Raw genomic sequence first — 11,596 nt, 5'->3', positions numbered from 1 at the left:
TAAACTAAATGAGCTCAAAGCGCTTCTAACTTTTTACTTAGCAATTATTAGAACTATTGGAGAAAGGGTATGAGAGAAAGAGGCAGCAAAAGCAAATTGTGAGATTGCAAAACCAAAACGGTTGTGACTTGTGAGCCTCAAACTTGGGAGCATTAGAGTTAAAGATCTTATAACTTAAAATTTTAGAAGTGGATTAGGCATATAATTTGGACTTCATTATATCTAGGCCAACTAACCAACTCACATATGCCAAAAACTAATTTCGCGTACCGGGTACCTTGTCCCATACCCGGTTCCATCAAGGGCTCATACCCGTAACCGGTTGTAACGGTACCCGCCAAGTGTCGGGACCCCAAATAAACTGGCCATGCTTGAAACTACATGCAATCGGGTCTCCTTTTATGGACCCAAATCTAAACGCATTGGGTCCAATTCGAACATGGGTTTGGGTTCCCTGCAATATCTGATGAGTCCTAGCGCCAAATGCATCTTCCTTTTTCTTCCACAACGTACAAATGTTTTCGAAACCCTTATTTCTCCGATTTTTTCGTATAAATATTCGCGCGTTCCCCTGATTTTTCAACACGAATTTCAACAATATTCAAGACTCGAAAAGCATCAAAAGTTTCTAAAAAACATATCAAACATATTCCACATAAGAATCTTTATTCTTCATACTTCCTCGAATCTTCATTTGAACTTTCCTTTTCAAGGATAATGATTGGTTCCTTCAGTGTCCGTACAGTCATACCAAGCGACAAAGGTACTAAATTTGTAATTAATTCCAATTTTATTATTATTTTTCTAAAATTTTCATTTTTATGATGTAGGAACTTTACGAGTGATATTGTGATATTTATATTAATCAAATACCTTATTTTTCCCATGTTTAGAGTCTTTTTTCCCTCCTCATTAATCATTTTCTAGATCATTTTGCTTAATTTAGAGAAATTAACACTAGTGGGAAAAACCTTATATGTCACTTAGTTACAGATGCAGATTTTGTTAAAACACATCCGGAAAGCAACCAAAAAATGGGAAGGAAAATTTGGCAAAAAAATATGATGAAGTCCTGGTTAAACCGCATCAGATTAAAAAAATCGCTGCGATTTTCGTTAATCTGATGCGGTTCAGAGACCGCATCAGATTTTACCCTTATAAATCATAAACTCGCGTCCCAGATCGAGCCCAATAATCTTGTGGCCCAATTCTCCCTAACCCGTGTCCCTCCCTTCTAACCCCAGTCGCCCCCCTCCTTTATAACCCAAACCCTAAACATTTCAAATTCTCTCTCCTCTCTCCCTAATAAACAGCGCTCAAATTCTCCAATCCTCCCTAACTCCTTCCACAACAAACCACCACCACCATCGCTTCTTCGTTGCTTGACCACCATTGCTTCACGAACCACATCTTCGTCGTCTCTTCGTTACTTCACCGCCATCATCACTTCACGGACCACGAAGACGAAGAGACGAAACGAAGACCACGAACCACCATCACACAGACGAAGATGAAGAGACGAAACGAAGACGAAGAGACGAAGACAAAGATGATGAATGTAATTTCACATGTAATTTAGGGTTTAGATTTTTTATTTTGTTTGATTTGTTTATATTTTTTCGAGTTTTCAGTTTTAATTTATATTGTTCAGCATTTTTAATTATTCAATTATAGTTTAGTATAGTTTATAGTTTTGCTCATTATTTTTCGATTATCAGATTTTTTTTTTTTATGTATGTATAGATTAGTATAATTTGGTTATTTAATATTTCGTTTTCAATTTAATTACGTTGCATATTTTATTTTTCCTTTTCAATATATGGTTGTTGTTGTTATACAATTTCCGCTACCAATTTTTTTTTTCGAAAACCACACAATCTGATGCGGTCATGTTAAGAACATCAGATTCTTACTATACTGATGTGGATTTAACCGCATCAGATTTTTTTGGTAGCTGATGCGGGCCCATGTGATGCGGACCAAAACCGCATCTATAAGCCCGATTTTGAGCGCATCAAATGGGCTTGTTTCCACTAGTGTAAGTTATTTGTAGTCTTTTTTGTGAATTTTTCTTACTTTGGCTTTTATATAAGGTTTAATTTGGTAATGCTTATTAGTGTTTGATGTTGTAGGATCATTTTAAAGGAGGACTCCATCTCGCACACTAAGCATAGGATGAAGCAATTTTGACAAGATAAGACTTTTTCAAAGGGTTTGTGAACAAGGTTCAAATTCAATTGGTCATAACTTTCGGCATACACAATATTTTTCAGGAATTCAGGTTGGAGATGAACGTTTGGCCAGATATATTTCTTTTTTTTTTTGGCAATTCAAAGTTGTTATTGACTACCAAAAAAATATGGTAAAGGATACAACCAGTCACTGGAAGGCAACCTCAGTAGAACAGGTTGTATCTGAGGGAGGCCAACAACAATAACATACCAAAATGATTACAGTAAGCTCAAAACAGAAGGCTTAGTAGACTAAACATTTTCTATCATCCTCTTTACATAAACAAGCAACCCTAAAGATGAGATCTTTAACAACTTGACTGCTATCTACACAACTCCCATTGAAAATCTTGTTATTTCTCTGAGCCCACACAACATAGATTGTTTCAGTGCAACACATAGTGTAGAGCCTGGCCTGTCTTGTGCTACCTCTTGCTTTAGCAATGGCTTTGTTACACTCTTGCTCAAAAGCAACACCTTGGCATGTTACTTGGATGATCTGACCAACCTTGCTCCAGATATTGGCTGAATAAGAGCAAGCAAAAAACAAGTGTTGAACACTTTCATCAGCCCCATCACAGAGTCTACAAGTAATCCTACAAGGAACATTCCACATGCTTAACCTATCAGTGAGCAAGTCTATTATGTAATGCCAACCATAAAATAAACTTGCTTTTAGGAGAAGCATGGTTATTATTACAGATTAATCTTTTCCATGTGACACTTTGATTCTCTCCCTGTAGCATCTTATAGGCTTGTTTGATACTGAACTTGCCATCTTTACTGATGACATTCCAACCACCCAACAAGTTCAAAGTATCTCTAGTGTCAATAATCTTCCTGAGCAGCCAAGAAGAATTGGAAGTGATACTTACAGTTGAGTAGGCGAGTCATTTAATATAGTAGGCATGCACCCATTTCACCCACAATCTATCTAGTTTGAAAGCAATAGCCCATAAAAGCTTGAGCAGTGCAACTTTGTTCCACAGAGACATGTTGATCAGATTCCATCCTCCACGTGATTTAGGCTCATAAAATGTATTCCAAGCTATAGGAGCTTTCTTGGACTCAATAGTATTCCCAATCCATAAAAACCTTGTGCAAATACCCTCAACAACTTTAATCACCTTCTTTGGTAATGGAAATATATGCCCCCAATAGTTTTGTATACTACTCAGGATACTCCTGACCAGTTGAAGACGACCAGCATAAGAAAGTAGTTTGGCTATCCACCCTTGGGCTCTAGCTGTGATTCTCTCAATTAATGGTTTACACTGAGTGTAACACCACATATTTTCGCTCATAATTTCTTCGACTTATTTTCCCTTAATTATTATTTCCCTATCAATTTAATTTATTTATACTATTTATTTATGTTGGTTTTATCACTTAGATATTTAAACGCATTTCTTGTAGTAGTGACATTCCCATAAGACGATGTTTCCGCCATCGTCCTATAATACTATTATTATAATTTCTTTCTTTTTCGCTTGAAATTTTGGGGTGTTACACTGAGAGTATGTGAGCTTCTTAGCACTCAGAGGTATCCCCAGGTATCTGAATGGGATAGTGCCAAGATTCATATTACTAACCTCAGCTAGACTTGCAGCTTCCTCAGGATTCACTCCAGCCAAGTAAATATTACTCTTCTCAAGACTTATATGAAGTCCTGAAGCAGTAGAAAATTTCTCCACAGAAGTGCAAATCTTAGACACTGAACTATGATCTGCTCTACAAAAAGTAGCAGATCATCTGCAAACATCAAATGAGTCAGTTGTATTCTTTCACATTTGGGGTAAAAGTTAAAGTCTGGGTTATTGCTGAGCTCCCCCAGACACCTGCTTAGGTACTCCATGCTAAGGGCAAAGAGGAAGGGAGAAAGAGGGTCCCCTTGCCTCAGACCCTTCCTAGCATTAAAAGGAGTAGAAGGTCTTCCATTGACTAAAATAGAATAACTGACACTTTGCACACAAGCCATGATCCAGCTGATAAATGTGCTAGGGAAACCCAGTTCAACTAGCATGCTATGCAAGAAAGGCCATTCCAGTGAATCATAAGCCTTTTTAATGTCAACTTTAAGGCAGCATTTAGGTGACATACCCTTCCTGCTATACCCCCTTATCAGTTCAGTTTCAAGGAGAATGTTTTCAGATATGTGCCTATCTGGCATGAATCCAGATTGTGAATCATCAACCACTTCACTAATTACTCCTTGTAGTCTTTAATTTTTGTAATAATCTTAAAGATTATTTTGTACATAATAATGCAATTCAACAAGCTATAGGTCTGAACTCCTTAGCCTTAGTAGCATTCTCAATTTTAGGAATAAGAGTGATAGGAGTAGCATTAATAGGCTTGTGGATCTTAGCTCTCTCAAAAAACTCATGCACTGCTTTATAGACATCCTCCTTGATGATATGCCAACTTTTCTTATAGAAGAAAGAATTGACCCATCTATCCCTGGTGCTTTAGTATCTTTAATGTTGTTCAAAGCACTATCAATCTCATGGTTAGTAATGGGCAGCAGTAACCTAAGACTTGCAGCTGTACTAAGTCTTGGGCCTGCTCTTACAGTCTGCAAGTCAATAGCTTGTAACATAGGAGTAACAGATCCTAAGAGATTTCTATAAAACCCAACAAGCTCTCCTTGAATCTCCTCTGGTTTTGTTAACAGGACTCCTTGCTCACTATAAAGTAGAATAATATTATTCCTAGCTTTTCTAACCTTTGCAGCAGTAAAGAAAAGCCTGGAGCTAGTATCACCTTGAGTGAGCCAATCAATTCTTGATTTTTGTTTCAAGATGCTATCATCAATTCTACTCCAGTGTCTATATTGTTTATAAGTCTCCCTTTCTTCCATCTGCAGCTGATCATTATGATGAATATTAGGGTGAGTTTGGAGGCAAGTTAGAATGAAGGTTTTTCATTGCCTTCTTTACTGCCATCATCTTCTTCCATACCTTCTGCAAATAATGTACCCCATCAGTAGAGTGCCAAGCTACACTCACAATATCAAGAAATTGCTCATGTTCCGCAAGTATATTATGAAACTTAAAGGGCCTCCCTCCTCCAGTTTCATTTCCTCCAAGATCAAGCAAAAGTGGAGTATGATTTGATATCCCACAAGGGAGATATTTCCCCTGAACTTCCGGATATTTACAGCTCCACTCCTCATTTACAAAAGCCCTATCAATTATGTTAGATACTCTATCAGGTCCAATACTATTTGTAACACCCCCACGACTCCTCCTTATATATAATAGGAGAAATTGCGGGAGTTGTTATGCCACGCATGATAATACGTAAGGCTAATCAGAGAATACAACGGAAGTCTTTTAAAATAAACTGGAAATACTTTAATACAACTGAAATAAGAAAGTATGTAAATGAGTTACAAACTTGGAGACTATCCCATATTAGTCTCATCTTCAAAAGTCAAACCTTGACCCCATTGGTCAAGTAAAGTCAAACATAAAATTCAAGATAACTTAAATAATAAAATACTTGTGTACTAAAACTCCCCTCCGGATGCTTATGATTCCCATGCACATCGAGAACTTGTACCTGCAACTTCTTCTCTAAACTCTGCTCGCCAAATGGGTCATCACAGGGTCGTTAAGGAAAAAAAACCAAAAAGAAAACAAAGAAACACATACATCAGCAACGCTGAGTACATAACACAACTTAACTAATGCGAATAATAGTGCATGCAATCCTCGACAACTTCGGCTTGCTCTTCTTATAACTCTACATGCGACAAACATATAACTATACTTACTAAATACTTTCTTTTATTATTATTTGGCAATGAGCCGGCACCGTCCTCCTCTTGGAATCATACGGGCTACTATTCCTTGTGTAAGAGATCCCACACCTCTTACTAAAGTTCCATGAACTTTAAATAACTTGACTCGAGAAATTAAGCTTGTTAGTAATGAAAGAGGGTGAGAGTGAGCCTCTAGACTCAACATCTCAGAGATAAATAATACGAGTGACGCCTAGTCCACTCAAAGATCTTGATAATTGGAATTCCATAACTTGCTTGATAAAATAAAAGCATTAGCATCGTCATGCTAAGCTATATGCAGGAGTATAGTTTCACACTAACTCCCCCCTTATGTTCAATACTCATGGGGGACCAATCCCAACTCCCAAGAGTTTTATTGCCAAAGCCCATTATGTGAGACACAATCACAATAATATACATCTAGCAAATAAATTAATTTCTTATCTTTCTTTAACATGAATGCAACAAACACTATAAATAACTCAATTCTAAATTCTTTGAGCCCTTGCTCATCTTATTACTTTAATGACTCCATGAGTCGTTTCTTACTTTCTTAAGGATCCATGATCCAATCAATTGAGTCCTTGCTTAATGATTAAACTACTTGTGAGACATTGCTCAATAACTTTACCTTGTGAGATCTTGCTCAATAACTTGAAAACTTGTGAGACCTTGCTCAACAAAATATAACTTCTCATGAGACCTTGCTCAATAATATATATAACTTCTAATGAGACCATGCTCAATAAAATATATAACTTATAAAGAGACCTTACTCAATAAAATATATAACCTCAAATGAGACCATGCTCAACAAAATATATAACCTCAAATGAGACCATGCTCAATAAAATATATAATCTCAAATGAGACCATGCTCAATAAGATATTCTCAGGCAAGCCCTAGCTTCAAGAATAACTTTAATAACTCTAATCATGCTCAAAAGCAATTAACATCAAACACATGCTTTTCAAATATAGGAATAACTAAGAAGTTCCATTCCTAATATCCTTTCTAAGTTCTCAACATGTACTCAAACAATTATAAGGCATAAGCCTCTCCTTACTCCTCATGCTCAATAAATAACCTTTAATGTACTATATATAGTCAAAGGTCAAAGTGAAGTGTATGTACCTTGATAGCACAAAAATCAACAGTCAAAAGTTTGTCTGGCTTTTATTATGCTTGAAACCTACCAACAATAAAGTACCATCAATTAGTACTTTCCAACAACAATTCAAGGCTACTAATAAATAAAAATCAATAAAGCTGATTTTTCCTTAAAAAGGCTTTAAAAATTATTTTAAAGTCATAACTTGAAAACCTTTACTAGTAGGCAAAATCCTCTATAACTAATACTTAAAACTTCATAAAAACTACTAATTTACTTAATAAATTACTGCTGTAAATTATTAAAATAATAATAACAGTTTTTTTTTTACAAGTGGTTCAAAACCACAAATCTAAACACGGCGCCACCACGAGCACCACCACCACCACCAGCTGCGCGGCAGTGGCAGGCGGTACCCGTGCCCAGTCGGCTGCCACCACTGCAGTCCCGACAATGGTCTCGTCGGACCTCGTCGAAACTCGTCGGCGAACCACCACCGTGGTGGCCGGAATCACAAGCAAAGAGGGGCGAGAAGGAGAGAGAAAAAAATAAGGAAGAAAACCCCAAAAAATTCAGAAAAATAATTACCTCTTTGCTTCCCTTTGATATTTGCAAGATCTTCCGATAATTTTCAAAAACAAAACTAGATTAGAACTTGAATCTTTGAAGAAAATTAGTTGAAGAACTTACTTGAGGAAGAACAAGATTTGAGAGGAAAATCCACTTACTCCTTTTTGAGAAATGGTGGCTAGTGAAAAAGGATGGAGAATGATGGGAACCTTAGGGTTTCCCCTTTTTATAGTGGTAGTCAATTTGGTCAAAAGATTAAAATACCCTTACTCATCAAATTGCCAAAATACATTTGATGATCAATTTCGAAAATAATCTTCCTACTAATATTAATAAAATACTTTCTTGAAAATACTAAAATACTTCTTTGTGGAAATACTCAAATACTCTTTTGGGTAAAATGGCCAAAATACCCTTATGCTCTTAAATACCGAAATTAAATAGCTTTAATAATTCAAATTGATTAAAACTATTTAATTAAATATCTTAAAAAAATGGGGGATTACACTATTATTAGACCATGAGTAGTACAAGCCACTACTAGGAGCTTCCATTACCTACCCTTCCATAATAAAATCAATAAAATCTTGAGTTTCATGATTTATAATTGGAGCACCATTTAGCCTGTTCTGTGCATGTGAGACAGCATCATAATCCCCTATGAGAATAAGAGGAGTATGACACTCAGAAATATGGTGCAGTAACTCTCTCCAGAGATCCTTTCTATCATGAATAGTGTGCAGGCCATACACAACAGCTATATGAAACCGAATACTTTCTATCAGATTTTTCACACTCATGAAAACTACCTGTTCAGACTTAGAAACCACCTGAGCTTTTACTTCACCTGGCTTCCATCCAAACCAGATTCTTCTCATAGGAGAGTAATCATTATTATCCTCCCATTTTCAATCAAGCCCAAACCTTTTCCTAACTTTATCAACATTGTTTCTTCTAACTTTTGTCTTATACAAAGCAATGTAACTAATGTGAAATTTATTTAAGAAGCTTTTAACTTCTTTCTATTTAAGAGGGTCATTCAGCCCTCTCACATTCCAGGCTGTAATAATCATCAAGACAAATAAGGGCTAGGTCCCTTAGCACCCCCAGGAGCACCTGAGTTTTGTCCACTTTGATGGAAATAAACAGCCTTGGTAGCTTGGTAAGCAGCCTGCTTCCCCTTATCCTTAGACTTCCTAGTAACCACTTTCCATACTCCTTCCTCATCATTTTCTTTAGTAGCTGATTGATGTATATTAGGGGTAGTTATAGTTGTAGTCTCACTACTTAGATCTACTGCAATACTAGGATCACCATTGACCATAATAGGTTCACTAGGATCTACTAGCACTGGAGGATCACCAATAGGAGCATTTTGTTCTGTAACTTGCCCTTTTCAGCCACTGCTTGGACTTTTGGCACCCACTTCTGCACAGGCTTAGGCATACTCTTAGGTTTACCCATAGGGACTTCATAATTATGGCCCACCTTGAGACATTTCTTGTAATAAGGGGGCAACTAGTCATAAGTCACTTTCTGCTTGAAAGTGGCACCATTAGGCTCTTCAATCTGTATCTCATTAGGAATCTTCTGTGTAACATCCATTTCAATAAGTATCCTAGCAAAGGAAACTCGTAAAGCCTTAGAGGTACATTCATCCGCATACACAAGCATTCCCAAAAGGCTACCAATCCTACTGAGAGAATCACTACTCCAGTAATGCAGGGGCAGATTAGGCAACTTAACCCAAATTGGAATGATTCTCAAAACTTCATTATGAAAGTTAAAACTAGGCACCCATTGGTTAACTATGACTGGTTTTCCATAGAACATATGAGGTCCAACAAACAAAATGGCATCTCTCTCAGCCCCAGATTCAAGTTTCACCACAAAAATATCCCTCTTCATGTTTGAATATTTTGGGTTCAACAACAACGTTCCAATGTGATCTAATATAGGCCGTCATAGCTGTTATTGTAGGAGATTGTCCAATAACATATACTATGATGGAGCTAATCCATATTTCACTCAGTTTAGTCACCTCATCTATATCAAGTTTAGCAATAGGGGAACCATTCAAAACTACAGGAGCAATGTATTTGAGGCTCATACCTTTATCAGAGATTCTACTCTGTGTCGTGAACGTTTTCCATTTGAGCATCGCATCATTCTCCACTATTTTTGAGCTCTCCATTAATGGCAAATTTTTTGGGTTAATAGAAGTTACTTTTCCATTAATAACATTCCCATCCAGTGCTTGTTTTTCAACTTCATCACTACAAGGTTCATCTCTAGGTGTGTCCGGTCCCAGCGTACTTGAAATTGGCATTGTTGCCTTCTTCTTTCTCCCCATGGAGCTCAGGGAGGTGCACATTAGTAGTTTACCTTAACATGCGCCTCCAGATATATTTCCAACGAGCGCTCATAAGGATAATGATGAAAAACGAAAAATTTAAGGCTGTTTAAATCCGGGTGCGTCAGCAAGAATGGAGCTCCAACTCCAAACTGTATGGAGCACCCGCTCCATATGACCTGAAAACCTTCCTCCAGCTCAAAATTGTATGGAGTGTCCGCTTCGCCTTTGCTAAAACATGTTTTTCAACCGATTTAATGTGGAAATATTTAATCCTTTAAAAAAAAGCAAGAACTGTAACTTTTGAAAGGGGGGTGGGGGGTAGCCTCCTAAGTTTAGTTATAGGTTTAAATTAGAGCCTTTAGAGAGAAACTCCCGTCTTCTAGAGATAGAAACTAGTATTTGGTCCCGGGCGATGCCCCGGGTTTTCTTTGTACTACAATATAGTAGTTAAATGAATCATCTGATACTCATTTAAAAAATTCATCTCATTCATTATATGAATTTCAAAAGTTTTCCATTCATATATCATCATTAATTTTGATTGAAAAAACAATAATTGGTATGGGGGAGTATGTTTGGATCTTTTTCTTTCATACTTGAGGTTGTGGGTTCAAATCTTCACGTCAACAATCTTCCTTTTTTTTTTACTATATGAGAAAGACGTGGATAAAATGTTATTGAATGAGGGATGGTGACACGTGGCACATATACGTTCTTAGGAACGCCTTTTAATATATTAGTATAGATGATATAAGATTGTTGAAAAACATGGAATTTGAATCATCTAAAAAGGAAACTCGAATATTTGAAGTTTTCTTGTTTCTTTGATGAGAATTTCTTACTCCTCTCTCATCTTTTATAGCTTTATTTTTTTTATGTCATTTTTTCTATTTAATGAATATCTAATAATGTAATTGAGGCAAAAAAAGTACATAGACAAACATCCACAACTGGATTAGGTAGAGATGGAGTATGTTCTTATGTAGACTTGACTTCAACTTTTCTTTTGCCCCCCTCCCCCACCAAGGAACCCTTGGTAAGAATAAGGAACGTACTGAACCTCTTGCAGGTCAGTTATCCCAGTAATAAAGGTGAACGCTTAAGAGTATGGGGATATAATAGCTAAACTACTCCCAAGCACAAGTAGGTAGTGGGGTTGCTTGAATTCGGCTAATAATTGACAACTTTAAGGGAACATTATCATACTCCTTTTGTATCTTTTTTATCTTCTCACCTAAAATGTTGATACTATATACAATTAGAGATAAACTTATAAATTTTTGTCAGTATATAAGAAAAAAACATAAAGTCATATGGGATCATGCTTTATTCTTCTCAATGAGTACTTTGTCAATATTAAATTGTAATGAAAGATATCTGAGGTCAGTGCATAGGCAAATGAACACAATTAGAGTATAAACTTGTTGGAAAAAAGTACAATCGGAGTAAATTCTAATAGAGTTATGAAAAAGCTTGATCATTCTCATTACTTGTCGTAGCATATTTATACAACAATTGGTGGTAACAAACCAAGTTACAA

Source organism: Beta vulgaris, chromosome 1 (assembly GCF_026745355.1).
Source record: "Beta vulgaris subsp. vulgaris cultivar EL10 chromosome 1, EL10.2, whole genome shotgun sequence".
In the NCBI taxonomy this organism is placed as follows: domain Eukaryota; kingdom Viridiplantae; phylum Streptophyta; class Magnoliopsida; order Caryophyllales; family Amaranthaceae; genus Beta; species Beta vulgaris.
The sequence above is the reverse complement of the archived record's forward strand: the minus strand, read 5'-3'. Positions refer to the sequence as shown.